Raw genomic sequence first — 18925 nt, 5'->3', positions numbered from 1 at the left:
AAAAGTTGAGATACACTATATGAACAAAAATAAGTGGACATCCCCTTCAAATGAGTAGATTCGGCTATTTCAGTTACACCTGTTGCTGACAGGTGTATAAAATTGTGCACACCGCCACGCAATCTCCATAGACAAACACCGGCAGGAGAATGTTCTTAATGAAGAGCCTTGCGAATTTCAACTTGGCACCGTCATAGGATGCCACCTTTTCAACAAGTCAGTTGGTCAAATTTCTGCCCTGCTAGAGCGGGTCAACTGTAAGTCAAATCAAATGTATTGGTCACATACACATATTTAGCAGATGTTATTGCGGGTGTAGCGAAATGCTTGTGTTCCTAGCTCCAACAGTGCAGTAGTATCTAACAATTCACAACAATACACAAATCTAAAAGTAAAATAATGGAATTAAGAAATATACAAATATTAGGATGATCAATGTCGGAGTGGCATTGACTAAATACAGTAGAATAGAATTCAGCATATAAATATGAGATGAAAAAAAAAAACAGTATGTAAACATTATTAAAGTGACTAGTGTTCCATTTTTAAAGTGGTCAGTGATTCCATGTCTATGTACTGTATATAGGTCAGCAGCCTCTAAGGTGCAGGGTTGAGTAGCCGGGTGGTAGCCGGCTAGTGATGGCTATTTAACAGTCTGAGGGCCTTGAGATAGAAGCTGTTTTTCAGTCTCTTGGTCCCTGCTTTGATGCACCTGTACTGACCTCAACTTCTGCCTCCTGGATGATAGCGGGGTGAACAGGCTGTGGCTCGGGTGGTTGATGTGCTTGATGATATTTTTGGCCTTCCTGTGACATTGGGGGCTGTAGGTGTTCTGGAGGGCAGGCAGTGTGCCCCTGGTGATGCGTTGGGCAGACTGTACCACCCTCTGGAGAGCCCTGCAGTTGCGGGCCGTGCAGCTGCCGTACCAGGCGGTGATATAGCCCGACAGGATGCTCTCAATTGTGCATCTGTAAACGTTTCTGAGGGTCTTAGGGGCCAAGCCAAATGTCTTCAGCCTCCTGAGGTTGAAGAGGCGCTGTTGCACCTTCTTCACCACACTGTCTGTGTATGTGGACCAATTCAGATTGTCTGTGATGTGTACGCCGAGGAACTTGACACTTTCCAGACACTTTCCACCTTCTCCACTGCAATCCCATCAATGTGGATAGGGGCATGCTCCTTCTGCTGGTTTCTGAAGTCCACAATATGCCCCTTTGTTTTGTTGATAGGAATGCTGTTACTGTTATTGTGACTTGGAAACGTCTAGGAGCAACAACAGCTAAGCCGCGAATTGGTAGACCACACAAGGTCACAGAACGGGACCAGCGACTGCTGAAGCGCTTAAGCACGTGAAAATGATCTGTCCTTGCTTGCAACACTCACTACTGAGTTCCAGACTAATAAAACATTAGTTAGAAAGAGAGAAAGTCCTGAAAACTGTAGGGGAAGTAAGATAGTTTGCTGTTTTTTGTTGAATAGCCTAATTAGATGGCAGTAGTGAAGCTGTGTTGATTTCACTTCCCCCGTTAGCCACACATTGAGATGAGTCGAATCTCAAAGAAAACCACACATAATCCTTCATTTTCCAAATGTGCATATTTTAATAATTGATTGTGTTCATCTTGTGTAAGGGAGCTAAACTTGTAAATTGCCTCGTAGGGTTTTATGATAATGCACTGATCGTTTATTGTGCTAGAGGACCTGCGCTGGTTTAGCCTATTACACTGTTGGCAGAGAGCAGATTGATAAAGTATGTTGAATAATCAGCAGAGCACACTGAGATTGTGTTTTCCCCCTGGATAGACTGTGACTCATTGGGATTCATTGGGTAGTAGCACTATAGATGTGCCTGTGAAAACTCCTGAAGGGGAAACAACAACAGTAACAGTAGCCTCTCATATCTGGACAGATTATTTACTGCCTGTTGTTACTAAGCGTCGAATTGGATCATTTTTGCCAAAAATTCCCAACTAAGACAGAGTGAACTTCAACAGCATGAGCAGAGAGAAAAAGGCTTGCCAGAATATGACACATGGCACTCCAGTCTTTTATCCCACAGTCTATTTATGCTAATTGTTCCACTGCGTATTTTTGTTATCTTTCCAGAGATCCTATTTTTTCCTCAAGGCTCTCTATCGCTTCTTTTGCATTGCTTGTGTTTTCTTCTATTTTGTTTAGGGGAGCTCTCTGATTGGATGCCTTTATCAAGCTTTTAGGACCTTGTTTCCATTTCCCTTTGCATTGCCATTGTGGGGAGCATGGAAACCAGGCTGTTTCTGGGGAGAATAACACTGGCCTACATCTAGCTGGGCTTAATATTGAAGCAACCAGTCTATAAATGAATCAGTACTTTTTGTATTAATTTTCTATTAGTCTCTGTATTTCTATTACACTGTTATTACAATATGTGCCTCAGTGGCTGATGTAGCTTACCATACCGTTCCCTAGTCACAGGATCAGGATGTCCCCCTGTTTCACACTGCAGGATTAAAGGATGAAACAGATTAAGAATGATATCATAATTATCATCACCTTCCACTGCTCTGAAAACGCTTGGCCGGTGACAGATGAGTGACATCCACTATGTGTCCAGATCCCAGATTTTTATGAGACTGTAGGCTAATGAAAGATAAATGGTGCGGGCCGGATACGGATTTAGCTTTATAATGAGTCACAAGTTCACATGACAAATCAATCATGACATTGGCCTTTCTAGCAGCTCTGAATTTAGTCATACAATGTGAGATGTATAGTAAATTTGTGTTCAGCCAAAGACCTATCACAGGAGGGTAACATTTAAAAAAAATGTAAGTAAAAAATAATGCAAAAACAAAGTGTTGGAGAAGAAAGTAAAAGTGCAATATGTGCCATGTAAGAAAGCTAATGTTTAAGTTCCTTGCTCAGAATATGAGAACATATGAAAGCTGGTGGTTCCTTTTAACATGAGTCTTCAATATTCCCAGGTAGGAAGTTTTAGGTTGTAGTTATTATAGGAATTATAGGACTATTTCCCTCTATACCATTTGTATTTCAGTATCCTTTGACTATTGGATGTTCTTATAGGCACTTTAGTATTGCCAGTGTAACAGTATAGCTTCCGTCCCTCTCCTCGCTCCTCCCTGGGCTCGAACCAGGAACACAACAACAACAGCCACCATCGAAGCAGCATTACCCATGCAGAGCAAGGGGAACAATGTCACGTTCTGACCATCGTTCTTTTGTGTTTTCTTTGTTTTAGTGTTGGTCAGTTGTTTTGTAATTTGAAGTGTTCAGTTTGGATTAGTATTAAACATGTTGAACACTAACCACGCTGCATTTTGGTCCTCCTCTCCTTCAACGGAAGAAAACCGTTACAGAACCACCCACCACAACAGGACCAAGCAGCGTGGTAACAGGCAGCGGCAGCAGGAGCAGCGCAAGAAGGAGGAATGGATATGGAAGGACGAGTTGGACAGAAAGGGTCCCTGGGCAGAGCCAGGGGAATATCGCCGCCCCAAAGCAGAGCTGGAGGCAGCGAAAGCAGAGAGGCTGCATTATGAGGAGCTAGCACGGCAGAGCGGCTGGAAGCACGAGAGGCAGCCCCAAAAATGTATTGGGGGGAGGCACAGGGAAAGTGTGGCAGAGTAAGCAGTCAGACCTGAGCCAACTCCCCCTGTTTACCGTGAAGAGCCAAGGATGGAATCAGAGCAGTCGGCGAAGTTGAGGTGTGCGTCTGGGAATGTGGAGGAGTTATTGGACAAATTGGTGGAGAGTGAACAGAGGGGAGATTATGAGACATTCGAGGAGGTGTTGATGAAATTGGAGGAGAGTGAGGAGAGAGAGCTGTCGGTTTGGCGCAGTATGCACGGCACTCGTCCTGAGTTGCGGGCTAGCCGTCTGGTTAAGCCTGTGCCAGACTCACGTTCCAGGCCTCCTGTGCACCTCCCTAGCCCTGCACGTCCTGTGCCAGCTCAGCGCTACAGTGCTCCTAGCCGTGCTAACCGTGGCGGGCGTTGTACTGGTCAGGCACCATGTTATGCGGTGGAACGCACAGTGTCCCCAGTACGCGTGGTTAGCCCGGTGCGCTACATCCCAGCTCCCCACATCTGCCGGGCTAGGGTGAAGATCCAGCCAGGGCGGATGGTGCCAGCCCTGCTCTCAAGATCTCCAGTACGCCTTCACGGTCCGGTCCATCCAGTGCCACATCCACGCACCGGCCTTCCGGTGGCAGCCCCCGCACCAGGCTGTCTTTCCGTCCTTTGGCTACAGAGTCTCCCGCCTGTCCAGAGCTGCTAGAGTCTCCCACCTGTCCAGAGCTGCTAGAGTCTCCCGCCTGTCCAGAGCTGCTAAAGTCTCCCGTCTGTCCAGAGCTGCTAGAGTCTCCAGTCTGTCCAGAGCTGCTAGAGTCTCCCGCCTGTCCAGAGCTGCTAGAGTCTCCCGTCTGTCATGAGCTGCTAGAGTCTCCTGTCTGTCATGAGCTGCTAGAGTCTCCCCTGTCTGTCCAGAGCTGCTAGAGTCTCCCGCCTGTCCAGAGCCGCTAGAGTCTCCCGCCTGTCCAGAGCCACTAGAGTCTCCCGCCTGTCATGAGCCGCCAGAGCCGGCAGTCTGTCATGAGCCGCCAGAGCCACCAGTCAGCATGGGGCCGCCAGAGCCGCCAGTCAGCATGGAGCCGCCAGTCGGCATGGAGCCGCCAGAGCCGCAAGTCAGCTTGGAGCCGCCAGTCAGCCAGGTTCTGCAGAGCCACCAGTCAGCCAGAAGCTGCCAGAGCCGTCAACCAGCCTGAGCTATCTCTCAGTCCTGAGCTACCTCTCAGTCCTGAGATACCCCTCGGTCCTGAGCTACCCCTCAGTCCTGAGCTACCCCTCAGTCCTGAGCTGCCCCTCAGTCCGGAGCTGCACCTCAGTCCGGAGGAGTTTGTTTAGTCCAGTAGGGTCCTTTAGTTGGGTTGCCAATCCTAGGTCGGCAGCGAGGGTCGCCGTTCCTAGGAGGAGACTAAAGCGGACAAAGACTATGGTGGAGAGGGGTCCACGTCCTGCGCCAGAGCCGCCACCGCGGACAGATGCCCACCCAGACCCTGCCCTATAGGTTCAGGTTTTGCGGCCGGAGTCCGCACCTTGGGGGGTACTGTCACGTTCTGACCATAGTCAGACCTATTTTTGAATGGGGCCGGTAGCAAACAGCAGTATCACATATGTATTCAAATACATACACATGGTTAGCAGATGTTAATGCGAGTATAGTGAAATGCTTGTGCTTCTAGTTCTGACAATGCAGTAATAACCAACAAGTAATCTAGCTAACAATAAAGAATATGTACATGAAGATATATGAATGAGTGATGGTACAGAGCGGCATAGGCAAGATACAGTAGATGGTATCGAGTACAGTATATACATAGGAGATGAGTATGTAAACAAAGTGGCATAGTTAAAGTGGCTAGTGATACATGTATTACATAAAGATGCAGTAGATGATATAGAGTGCAGTATATACGTATACATATGAGATGAATGATGTAGGGTATGTAAACATTATATTAGGTAGCATTGTTTAAAGTGGCTAGTGATATATTTTACATCATTTCCCATCAATTCCCATTATTAAAGTGGCTGGAGTTGAGTCAGTGTGTTGGCAGCAGCCACTCAATGTTAGTGGTGGCTGTTTAACAGTCTGATGGCCTTGAGATAGAAGCTGTTTTTCAGTCTCTCGGTCCCAGCTTTGATGCACCTGTACTGACCTCGCCTTCTGGATGATAGCGGGGTGAACAGGCAGTGGCTCGGGTGGTTGTTGTCCTTGATGATCTTTATGGCCTTCCTGTGACATCGGGTGGTGTAGGTGTCCTGGAGGGCAGGTAGTTTGCCCCCGGTGATGCGTTGTGCAGACCTCACTACCCTCTGGAGAGCCTTACGGTTGTGGGCGGAGCAGTTGCCGTACCAGGCGGTGATACAGCCCGCCAGGATGCTCTCGATTGTGCATCTGTAGAGGTTTGTTAGTGCTTTTGGTGACAAGCCAAATTTCTTCAGCCTCCTGAGGTTGAAGAGGCGCTGCTGCGCCTTCTTCACCACGCTCTGTGTGGGTGGACCAATTCAGTTTGTTTGTGATGTGTACGCCGAGGAACTTAAAACTTACTACCCTCTCCACTACTGTTCCATCGATGTGGATAGGGGGGTGTTCCCTCTGCTGTTTCCTGAAGTCCACAATCATCTCCTTAGTTTTGTTGACGTTGAGTGTGAGGTTATTTTCCTGACACCACACTCCGAGGGCCCTCACCTCCTCCCTGTAGGCCGTCTCGTCGTTGTTGGTAATCAAGCCTACCACTGTTGTGTCGTCCGCAAACTTGTTGATTGAGTTGGAGGCGTGCGTGGCCACGCAGTCGTGGGTGAACAGGGAGTACAGGAGAGGGCTCAGAACGCACTCTTGTGGGGACCCACCAATGTTGAGGATCAGCGGGGTGGAGATGTTGTTGCCTACCCTCACCACCTGGGGGCGGCCCGTCAGGAAGTCCAGTACCCAGTTGCACAGGGCGGAGTCGAGACGCAGCGTCTCGAGCTTGATGACGAGCTTGGAGGGTACTATGGTGTTAAATGCCGAGCTGTAGTCGATGAACAGCATTCTCACATAGGTATTCCTCTTGTCCAGATGGGTTAGGGCAGTGTGCAGTGTGGTTGAGATTGCATCGTCTGTGGACCTATTTGGGCAGTAAGCAAATTGGAGTGGGTCTAGGGTGTCAGGTAGGGTGAAGGTGGTATGGTCCTTGACTAGTCTCTCAAAGCACTTCATGATGATGGAAGTGAGTGCTACGGGGCGGTAGTCGTTTAGCTCAGTTACCTTAGCTTTCTTGGGAACAGGAACAATGGTGGCCCTCTTGAAGCATGTGGGAACAGCAGACTGGGATAGGGATTGATTGAATATGTCCGTAAACACACCAGCCAGCTGGTCTGCGCATGCTCTGAGGGCTCGGCTGGGGATGCCGTCTGGGCCTGCAGCCTTGCGAGGGTTAACACGTTTAAATGTTTTCCTCACGTCGGCTGCAGTGAAGGAGAGTCCGCATGTTTTGGTTGCGGGCCGTGTCAGTGGCACTGTATTGTCCTCAAAGTCTTATACAGTGTTGTGTCGCTGACTATGGGGAGTTGGGGGCACATTTTTCATAGCATTTAGCATTACAAAATGCTTGCTGCATATTTAAAAGTGAAAAACACCTAAGAAGCCATCTTTTCAGGAGAAATGACTCTACGTATATATCCCAACCAGAAGCCATGGAATACAGGCAACATCTGCATCGAGCTAAATGCTAGAGCTGCCGCTTTCAAGGAGCAGGAGACTAATCCGGACGATTATAAGAAATCCCACTATGCCTTCAGACGAACCATCAAACAAGCAAAGCGTCAATACAGGATTAATATTGTATCCTACTACACCGGCTCTGACGCTCTTTGAATGTGGCAGGGCTTGAAAACTATTACAGACTACAAAGGGAAACCCAGATGCGAGCTACCCAGTGACGCGAGCCTATCAGACGAGCTAAATGCCTTTTATGCTCGCTTCGAGGCAAGCAGCAATGAAGCATGCACGAGAGCACCAGCTGTTCTGGATGACTGTGTGATAACGCTCTCGGTAGCCAATGTGAACAAAACCTTTAAACAGGTCGACATTCACAAAGCCGCTGGGTCAGACGGATTACCAGGACGTGTACTCAAAGCATACGCGGACCAACTGTCAAGTGTCTTCACTGACATTTTCAACCTCTTCCTGACCGAGTCTGTAATATCTACATGTTTCAAGCAGACCACCATAGTCCCTGTGCCCAAGGAAGCGAAGGTAAGCTGCCTAAATGATTACCGCCCCGTGGCATTCACGTCGGTAGCCATGAAGTGCTTTGAAAGGCTGGTCATGGCTCACATCAACAGCATCCTCCCGGACACCCTAGACCCACTCCAATACGCATACCACCCCAACAGATCCACAGATGAAGCAATCTCAATCGCACTCCACACTGCCCTTTCTCACCTGGACAAAAGGAACATCTATGTGAGAATGCTTTACTGACTAAAGATCAGCGTTCAACACCATAGTGCCCACGAAGCTCATCACTATACTAAGGACTCTGGGACTAAACACCTCCCTCTGTAACTGGATTCTGGACATCTTGATGGGCCGCCCCCAGTCGGTGAGAGTACGCAACAACACATCTTCCACGCTGATCCTTAACACTGGGGCCCTAAGGGGTATGTACTTGGTCCCCTCCTGTATTCCCTGTTCACCCATGACTCCGGGACCAAACACGACTCCAACATCATCATTAAGTTTGCTGACGACACAACAGTGGTAGGCCTGATCACCGACAACAATGAGACTGCCTATAGGGAGGAGGTCAGAGAACTGACAGTGTGGTGCCAGGACAACAACCTCTCCCTCAATGTGAGCAAGACAAAGGAACAGGTCCCCATTAACATCGACAGGGCTATAGTGGATCGGGTCGAGAGTTTCAAGTTACTTGGTGTCCACATCACCAACGAACTATCATGGTCCAAACATACCAAGACAGTCATGAAGAGGGCACGACAAAACCTTTTCCCCCTCAGGAGACTGAAAAGATTTGGCATGGGTTCCCAGATCTTCAAAAGGTTTTACAACTGCACCATCGAGAGCATCCTGACTGGTTGCATCACTGCCTGGTATCAAATCAAAATCAAAATCAAATCAAATTTTATTTGTCACATACACATGGTTAGCAGATGTTAATGCGAGTGTAGCGAAATGCTTGTGCTTCTAGTTCCGACAATGCAGTAATAACGAGCAAGTAATCTAACTAACAATTCCAAAAAAAAACTACTGTCTTATACACAGTGTAAGGGGATAAAGAATATGTACATAAGGATATATGAATGAGTGATGGTACAGAGCAGCATAGGCAAGATACAGTAGATGATATCAACAGTATATACATATGAGATAAGTATGTAAACCAAGTGGCATAGTTAAAGTGGCTAGTGATACATGTATTACATAAGGATGCAGTCGATGATATAGAGTACAGTATCAACGTATGCATATGAGATGAACAATGTAGGGTAAGTAACATTATATAAGGTAGCATTGTTTAAAGTGGCTAGTGATATATTTACATCATTTCCCATCAATTCCCATGATTAAAGTGGCTGGAGTAGAGTCAGTGTCATTGACAGTGTGTTGGCAGTAGCCACTCAATGTTAGTGGTGGCTGTTTAACAGTCTGATGGCCTTGAGATAGAAGCTGTTTTTCAGTCTCTCGGTCCCAGCTTTGATGCACCTGTACTGACCTCGCCTTCTGGATGACAGCGGGGTGAACAGGCAGTGGCTCGGGTGGTTGATGTCCTTGATGATCTTTATGGCCTTCCTGTAGCATCGGGTGGTGTAGGTGTCCTGGAGGGCAGGTAGTTTGCCCCGGTGAGGACCTCACTACCCTCTAGCCTTACGGTTGAGGGCGGTGCAGTTGCCATACCAGGCGGTGATACAGCCCGCCAGGATGCTCTCGATTGTGCATCTGTAGAAGTTTGTGAAGAATTTCTTCAGCCTCCTGAGGTTGAAGAGGCGCTGCTGCGCCTTCCTCACGATGCTGTCTGTGTGAGTGGACCAATTCAGTTTATCTGTGATGTGTATGCCGAGGAACTTAAAACTTGCTACCCTCTCCACTACTGTTCCATCGATGTGGATGGGGGGGTGTTCCCTCTGCTGTTTCCTGAAGTCCACAATCATCTCCTTAGTTTTGTTGACGTTGAGTGTGAGGTTACTCACACTCGCAGTGTGGCAACTGCTCGGCATCTGACCGTAAGGTGTTATAGAGGGTAGTGCGAACGGCCCAGTACAGCTTGGGGCCAAGCTGGACCCATCCAGGACCCATACAATAGGCGGTGTCAGAGGAAAGCCCATAAAATTGTCAGAGATTGGAGTGACTGGAGTCACCCAAGTTATAGACTGTTTTCTCTGCTACTGCACGGCAAGCGGTACCGGAGCGCCAAGTCTAGAACCAAAAGGCTCCTCAACAGCTTTTACCCCCAAGCCATAAGTGTCACGGGATTCTTCCATTGAAGGAGAGGCGGACCAATATGCAGCGTGGTTGAAGTTCATGGTTTTTTAATAAGAAAAACTATACATGAACAAACTACAAAACAATAAATGTGAAAACCCGAAACCAGTCACGTGTGGTACAAACACTGACACAGGAGACAATCACCCACAAAACCCAACACCAAACAGGCTACCTAAATATGGTTCCCAATCAGAGACAATGACTAACACCTGCCTCTGATTGAGAACCATATCAGGCCAAACACAGAAACAGACAAACTAGACACACAACATAGAATGCCCACTCAGATCACATCCTGACCAAACAAAACATAGAACATACAAAGCAAACTATGGTCAGGGTGTGACAATAAGACTGCTGAACAATTAGTAATATCTCCACTGGACAATTTACATTGACCTCACCTCCCTTTTTACACTGCTGCTACTCGCTGTTTATTATCTATGCATAGTCACTTCACCCCCACCTACATGTACAAATTACATCAACTAACCTGCACCCCCGCACACTGACTCGGTACTGGTGCTCCCTCTACATAGCCTTGTTATTGTTATTCCTATTGTGTTACTTTTTATTAATACTTTTTATTTTAGTCTCCATGGTAAATATTTTCTTAACAACTTCTTGAACTGCACTTTTGGTTAAGGGCTAACTTCTTGCGTCGAGCAAGCCCGTATCCGGGAGCGTAATCATAGCCTCAAGCTCATTACCATAACGCAACGTTAACTATTCATGAAAATCGCAAATGAAATGAAAGAAATATATTCACTCACAAGCTTAGCCTTTTGTTAACAACACTGTCATCTCAGATTTTCAAAATATGCTTTTCAACCATAGCCACACAAGCATTTGTGAAAGAGTATTGATAGCTAGCATAGCATTAAGCCTAGCATTCAGCAGGCAACATTTTCACAAAAACAAGAAAAGCATTCAAATAAAATCATTTACCTTTGAAGAACTTCGGATGTTTTCAATGAGGAGACTCTCAGTTAGATAGCAAATGTTCAGTTTTTCCCAAAAGATTATTTGTGTAGGAGAAATCGCTCCGTTTTGTCCATCACGTTTGGCTAAGAAAAAACCCCGAAAATTCAGTCATTACAACGCCAAACTTTTTTCCAAATTAACTCCATAATATCAGAAACATGGCAAACGTTGTTTAGAATCAATCCTCAAGGTGTTTTTCACATATCTATTCGATGATAAATCATTCGTGGCAGTTGGGTTTCTCCTCTGAAGCAAATGGAAAAATACACCTGGAGATTACGCAATAATTTCGACGGAGGACACCAAGCGAGCACCTGGTAAATGTAGTCTCTTATGGTCAATCTTCCAATGATATGCCTACAAATACGTCACAATGCTGCAGACACCTTGGGGAAACGACAGAAAGTGTAGGCTCATTCCTGGCGCATTCACAGCCATATAAGGAGACATTGGAACACAGCGCCTTCAAAATCTGGGGCATTTCCTGTTTGAAATTTCATCTTGGTTTCGCCTGTAGCATCAGTTCTGTGGCACTCACAGATAATATCTTTGCAGTTTTGGAAATGTCAGAGTGTTTTCTTTCCAAAGCTGTCAACTATATGCATAGTCGAGCATCTTTTCGTGACAAAATATCTTGTTTAAAACGGGAACCTTTTTTTATCCAAAAATTAAAAGAGCGCCCCCTATATCGAAGAAGTTAAGGGCTTGTAGGGCAAGCATTTCACGGTAAAGTCTACACTTGTTGTATTTGGTGCGTGTGACAAATAAAGTTTCATTTGATATGGTTTGAAACATACATGTTAATGTTAAAACTGGGTCTTAGAAGTTTCTGTTTTCCACAGTTCCCTTTATACTGAAGCACAGAGTGAATTCTTCACCTTACGTAATGCTTTGTGTATCTCAGCGCTTGTAGAGGCAATGTAAACAGACTCATTGTATGGCGAGCCCTGTCAAGTTCAGTGTGTTTCCTTTTTTCCTGGGAGCCCCGCTGAGTGTCTGTCTCTTTAATAAGTGTAGGGAGGGAAGGGGAGGTGGGAGGGAAGGGGAGGTGGGAGGGGCTTCCTGAGGAAACAGGTGTGTGCTGACAGGGATGATGTCCTTGTTTCAGTGTCACCTGGGAAGACCTACATTGTAGCGGATCCATTATCACAGCTCACAGCTGGTAGAGAGACCAGAGTGCAGATGCCTCCCAGGCAGCATGTTGATATAAGTAAGTAAAATAAAGTGTTGCCTGTTAATTGAAACTGCACATTTTTCAAGGTAAGGGGTTGTCTTACACCCGGGATAGCCTGACAGTATGTTTCTCTTCCAGTAATCGCTTGTGGGGCGTGAATAACGTATTTTTGGGGAAAGCATATTTTAGTCATAAGTATAGGTGGGATGACTACAGCTGTCTCCTGAATAAGTAACTGAATGCAAATGTGAGTGTTCAACCTTATTCAAAAATATTATTTTCAGACTTAATGTTATTTATGCCCCTTAAAATAGTAACCTGAAGTAGAGGAGTACATGGGCCAGCTGCAGTACCCACACAATGCTCCCAGCTCACTGTACTGGGCTTCATCCAAGATCTGATTAATTGCATATTAGTAAATGTATGAAAACGTGGAAGCCAAGGAATTTCTTCCCCAATCTCAATGTTGAAAACTCTTTGTTGAGAGACACCTGCTGAGTCTATTGTTCCATTATTGTGATGAATATGGTAATATTGTTTCCTTACATTTACATACAGAGAGGAAACTAGGACACTAGGCAACTTCCCCTTGAAAAAGTGCCTCATGGGAAACCTTGAAAGAGTCTCTATGTCTGTGTAACTCAAATGACTGAGAAAATTTGTTATGCAAAAGAGTCAGAGGAAAACTCCACTATAGTCTTCTGTGTTTGCTCTGAATGATAAGGTACCTGCCAGAAGGGCAAGTGTTTTAGTTAGGCCTAATAGTAAGGCCTTTGGCGCAGCGGTCTAAGGCACTGTGTCTCAGTGCTAGAGGTGTCACTACAGACCCTGGTTCAATTCCAGGCTGTAACCACAACCGGCTGAGATTGGGAGTCCCATAGGGCGGTGTACAATTGGCCCAGCGTCGTCCGGGTTAGGTTTTAGCCGGGGTAGGCCGTCATTGTAAATAAGAATTTGTTCTTAACTGACTTGCCTGGTTAAATAAAAGTTTATTTAAATAGAAATAATAGGTTTGTTGTCTGTCATTTAGCTTATAATTGTTATGGAGCAGGGTGGTATTGAGTGACTGAGAACAGACCCAGAGTGTGTGTTTAGATACCATCATATGACACGAGGAGTTAACAGTGTTTCAGCCACGGTGGCTAACTAAGAGCTAGGTAGCATGATGTCATTCAGGAAGTGGAGTCTGTGGACACAGTAAAATAAGGTACTGTACTGTAGGTCTACGGTATCATAGGTCCTTTCACAGAGTCATATGACACATATCACTGTTTGCAACGCTTGAGAGAAGTTAACCTGCTCATTTATTTTTTCCAAAAGCAGAACTAGGATGAGTCAGAGATGAGTTAGTATTTTTTATGACATTTTACTGTGAAATTACAGTCCACTTACTTGCAACTTTTGTGTAGTAAAAATACCCTCATTTTTGTTTCCTCACACTGTTGTTACTATTAATAATTTTGAATGTCCGAGTATTGGATTTTTATGACACAAAGGGTTCTGTGTTTCTGTTATTACATAGCGGCATATGGGCATTTCAAGTATGCTTTTCTAAGTTAACTGGAACAAACTTGTACAGCATAAAAACAACCAACATCCATCCTCTCTCCCACACACATACACACGCACACAAACACATATTTGTCCTGAGGGAATTTCCTTATTCATTGGTCTGGATGTGGACCCCCCTTTGTTAGCTAGCCGAGTGGGGGCCTTTGGTGAAGAGGAAGCTCATGTTTGTACAGAAAGCCAGTGCATTGTTACGGGGCATAATGCTTTGTTTTCAAATAACAGCCATTGTCTTCTGAATGAATGGCCTGTTGTTGGAAAGTGTTCTAATTCCCAAATCAAAGCTTGCTTTCAGAGTCCCTTTTAATCTTTATTTGAAGTAACCAATGCCTTTCTTGGAATAGGGGACTCTTCTCTGTAACAGTTCTCACAGGACACATAGTAGTGTTCACACGGTACACGTTGTTTTCTGGGTTGTGCGTGTGATGTTCTCTGGGCTTTATTTCATAAATGTGCAGATTAGAGGCTGTGTTGCAGCCTTCAAAAGTGTATATTTGATCCTAGTGATGGATGCAGATAAAGAGTTGGAGCAGGCACCTGCTGCTCTGTAAATGAGCTGGAAAGGGATCAAAAGTCGACCAATCTTCTCAAAGTACAAGCCCCCAACAAAGGATGAAAGCAAAGATTTTTAAACTAAACCAAGATGGACCACAGCCTGTTGTTTCAAACGGGAACAAATGAGTCAGAGTGGGCAGAACAAGCAAGGAGGTGGGCAGAGCCAAGCACTAGCTAGCAAGATCCTATTAGTGTGTTTTAGCACAGATTTGCATATTTCTGTTGGGGAACACCTACTCTGTAGAGTGCACGTGTTCAATTACTCAATTTGCCTTTGCACTCCTTCTAAACAAGGCAATTTTTAAAAACTTCTCCAAAGGGCTATGTCTACAAAACTTAGTCCACTTTGTTTGTAATCGATTTTAGTTTTGGGACAGAAAACTGTATTGAGATCAAATGTTTCATCGATGAGAAAATGTGTAGAGTGTTGGCCAAAATCCATCTCTTTCTGTCTTCTCCCACTGCCGGGCACTTGGCTTCTTCTCACTACCATATTTGGTAGTGAGTGTCAACGCCAAGCGGATGCTTCACATTTATGCATCTTGTGAAATATCTGTATCATTGTTCTGTCTGTGATGAAAGCTTAGAACAGAGTCGAATAGGCCTTTTTTCACACAAGTGTGGCTTTTTCAATCATACTATTGTTGTTCTCAGAGAACTATGAGAAATGTTACACACAAAGTAGCCTAATGTGACTTATCATGGATCAGATTATGTTGATGAATAGTGACCATGTTCCTAGTGCGAACACTGACTTCCTAGCATTAACTCCATGTGTTTTCTCAATAGTTAGAAATATTTTGGCCTCCTTTCACACCACATATAACGCTTTCTATACTCTGGTGCTAGGGAATTGTAGCAAGGAGAGTGTAGTATTTGTTGATTTAACAAGATTACTGCCTTTAACCAATCAAAATCAAATCAAATTGTATTTGTCACATGCGCCAAATACAATAGGCGTAGACATTACAGTGAAATGCTTACTTTACAAGCCCTTTCCCAATGATGCAGAGTAAAAAACAGACAAATAAATAAATAACACAATAGGAATAAAAATACACAAGAAGCTATATACAGGGAGTACCAGTACCATATCAATGTGCAGGGGTAGGAGGTAATTGAGGTAGATATGTACATCAGTGGAGGCTGGTGGGAGGAGCTATAGGAGGACAGGCTCATTGTAATGGCTTGGATGGAATAAATGGAATGGATTCCATATGTTTGATGTGTTTGATACCGTTCCATTAATTAAATTCCAGCCTTTACAATGAGCCCGCCCTCCTATAGCTCCTCCCACCAGCCTCCACTGGTGCCAATGTATATTTGTGTTAATTTATATAGGTCACTTAGTCTGCACTGTGTGTGTGTGTGTGTGTGTGTGTGTGTGTGTGTGTGTGTGTGTGTGTGTGTGTGTGTGTGTGTGTGTGTGTGTGTGTGTGTGTGTGTGTGTGTGTGTGTGTGTGTGTGTGTGTGTGTGTGCGTGTGTGCGTGTGTGATGTGTTTGTGTGCTCAGGCGTGCGTATGGTCTTGTCTTCCAAATCTCACCAGTGGGAGCACCCTGCTGTTGTAATCCAATTACGGGAGCATAAGCGATTTGTTAGACAGTTTTCATAATGGAACAGTTTCCCAATCAACGCTGATGTACATACAGTTAAAGTCTGAAGTTCACATACACCTTAGCCAAATATATTTAAACTCAGTTTCCAAATACATCTAAACTCAGTTTTTCACAATTTCTGACATTTAATCCAAGTAAAAATTCCCTGTCTTAGGTCAGTTAGGATCACCACTTTATTTTAAGAATGTAAAATGTTAGAATAATAGTAGAGAGAATTATTTATTTCAGCTTGTATTTCTTTCATCACATTCCCAGTGGGTCAGAAGTTTACATACACTCAATTAGTATTTGGTAGCATTGCCCTTAAATTGTTTAATTTGGCTCAAACTTTTCGGGTAGCCTTACACAAGCTTCCCGTAATAAATTGGATGATTTTTGGCCCATTCCTCCTGACAGAGCTGGTGTAACTGAGTCAGGTTTGTAGGCCTCCTTGCTCGCACCCGCTTTTTCAGTTCTGTCCACACATTTTCTATAGGATCGAGGTCAGGGCTTTGTTATGGCCACTCCAATACCTTGACTTTGTTGTCCTTAAGCCATTTTGCCACAACTTTGGAAGTATGCTTGGAGTCATTGTCCATTTGGAAGACCCATTTGAGACCAAGCTTTAACTTCCTGACTGACGTCTTGAGATATTGCTTCAATATACCCTCATAATTTTCCTTCCCTCATGATGCCATCTATTTTGTGAAGTGCACCAGTCCCTCCTGCAGCAATGCACCCCCACAACATGATGCTGCCACCCCTTGCTTCACGGTTGGGATGGTGGTCTTCGGCTTGCAAGCCTCCCCCTTTTTCCTCCAAACATAACGATGGTCATTATGACCAAACAGTTCTATTTTTGTTTCATCAGACCAGAGGACATTTCTCCAAAAAGTATGATCTTTGTCCCCATGTGCAGTTGCAAACTGTAGTCTGGCTTTTTTATGGTGGTTTTGGAACAGTGGCTTTTTCCTTGCTGAGCGGCCTTTCAGGTTATGTTGATTTAGGACTCGTTTTACTGTGGATATAGATACTTTTGTACCTGTTTCCTCCAGCATCTTCACAAGGTCCTTTGCTGGTTGTTCTGGGATTGATTTGCACTTTTCGCACCAAAGTACGTTCATCTCTAGGAGACAGAATCTCCTCCCTGAGCAGTATGACGGCTGACAGCTGCGTGGTCCCATGGTGTTTATACTTGGGTACTGTTGTTTGTACAGATGAATGTGGTATCTTCAGGCGTTTGTAAATTGCTCCCAAGGATGAACCAGACTTGTGGAGGTCTACAATTTTGGCTGATTTCTTTTGATTTTCCCATGATGTCAACCAAAGAGGCACTGAGTTTTAAGGTAGGCCTTGAAATACATTCACAGGTACACCTCCAATGGACTCAAATTATGTCATTTAGCTTATCAGAAGCTTTTTATGCCATAACATCATTTACTGGAATTTTCCAAGCTGTTTAAAGGCACAGCCAATTTAGTGTATGTAAACTTCTGACCCACTGGAATTGTGATACAGTGAAATAATCTATCTGTAAGCAACTGTTGGAAAAATTACTTGTGTCATGCACAAAGTAGATGTCCTATCTGACTTTCCAAAACTATAGTTTGTTAACGAGAAATTTGTGGAGTGGTTGAAAAACACGTTTTATTGACTCCAACTTAAGTGTATGTAAACTTCCGACTTCAACTGTATAAAAAGCTAATGGTGTGTGTGTGTGTGTGTGTGTGTGTGTGTCTGTGTGGGTTTGTGTGAGAGTCAGTGTAGAGTCTTGTGAGTGTGCATAGGCAGTACAAAACAAGGTCAAGGACACACAGTCCGATCGTGACGTTGTATATCCATAGTGTCAGTCAGCTAAGTCTCTGTAAGTGTAAAGCATAGAATATTAGAGCTTTTCAAGTCTCTGTAAGTGTAAAGCATAGAATATTAGAGCTTTTCAAGTCTCTGTAAGTGTAAAGCATAGAATATTAGAGCTTTTCAAGTCTCTGTAAGTGTAAAGCATAGAATATTAGAGCTTTTCAAGTCTCTGTAAGTGTAAAGCATAGAATATTAGAGCTTTTCAAGTCTCTGTAAGTGTAAAGCATAGAATATTAGAGCTTTTCAAGTCTCTGTAAGTGTAAAGCATAGAATATTAGAGCTTTTCAAGTCTCTGTAAGTGTAAAGCATAGAATATTAGAGCTTTTCAAGTCTCTGTAAGTGTAAAGCATAGAATATTAGAGCTTTTCAAGTCTCTGTAAGTGTAAAGCATAGAATATTAGAGCTTTTCAAGTCTCTTTGTGAAGTTTTGCAAATGTCCCTTGCGATTTCTGTTTCAATTGCGGTGCAGTGGAACTTTCATCCCTTTATTAAAACGTTTTAAGTAAAGCCTCACACCCTGAGGGTTCCCACAACTATTAATCCGGCAATTTAAAGTTTAATGTTGGCCGGTCTCTCTCCTCCCTTCCTTCCTCTGTGGAATTTACAGAAAATCATCCTCCACCTTTTTAGTCATGCACAGTTTCGGGTGAAATTTGTTTTCTGTCATGTTGTGTGAATCAACTCACGCTTTCATCACTGACTCCTCTCAAAGGTCAACATCTTGTTATGGTTTCTCTCTCGGTTGGACATTTACCACCTTTAAAAACAACCACTTTGGGGTCCTTCTTTCGAAGGACATTGCTCAAACTCCGATTGAGCCATGTGACTGTGTTATCGCATCAGTGACACACGGGCACTGTGATGGCTTTAATCCAAAACAGAGAAACTGCAGTGTTAATTCATTTCTAATGAGCACCACTTCATACTATTTATATCGAGAAAGGCGACTCTCAGAAATAAAGGTTTAGATTTGTTCTTAAAGGGGTACAACCGCTTGTCACTGGGGTGGAATCCTGTAAGGTCATCCTTTATACTTTTCAGTTATAGGTACATAGTTGCACCCCAGTTCCTACCTCAGATAGTACCTTTTTTAAGGTAAATAAAAAACATGCTTTTAGAAAGGATACAATTTGTCTTTATAG

General features: G+C 44.4%; 1 protein-coding gene across 2 annotated transcripts in view; it reads left to right on the top strand.

The window, feature by feature from the left end:
- The window catches only part of LOC112253735 (inactive ubiquitin carboxyl-terminal hydrolase 54), a 119321-nt gene that overhangs the window by 15987 nt on the left and 84409 nt on the right, over positions 1 to 18925 (top strand). The window contains exon 1 of one of the 2 annotated variants that reach the window (XM_042323383.1): positions 12135 to 12241. The exons of the other annotated variant lie outside the window; for it this stretch is intronic. The gene's annotated coding sequence lies outside the window, so the exon portion shown is untranslated. Of the gene's footprint in view, positions 1 to 12134; positions 12242 to 18925 lie in introns of those variants that run through there. 2 annotated transcript variants of the gene reach the window in all.

The sequence above is a fragment of the Oncorhynchus tshawytscha genome, linkage group LG01 (genome assembly GCF_018296145.1).
Source record: "Oncorhynchus tshawytscha isolate Ot180627B linkage group LG01, Otsh_v2.0, whole genome shotgun sequence".
NCBI lineage: Eukaryota > Metazoa > Chordata > Actinopteri > Salmoniformes > Salmonidae > Oncorhynchus > Oncorhynchus tshawytscha.
The sequence above is the reverse complement of the archived record's forward strand: the minus strand, read 5'-3'. Positions and strand labels throughout refer to the sequence as shown.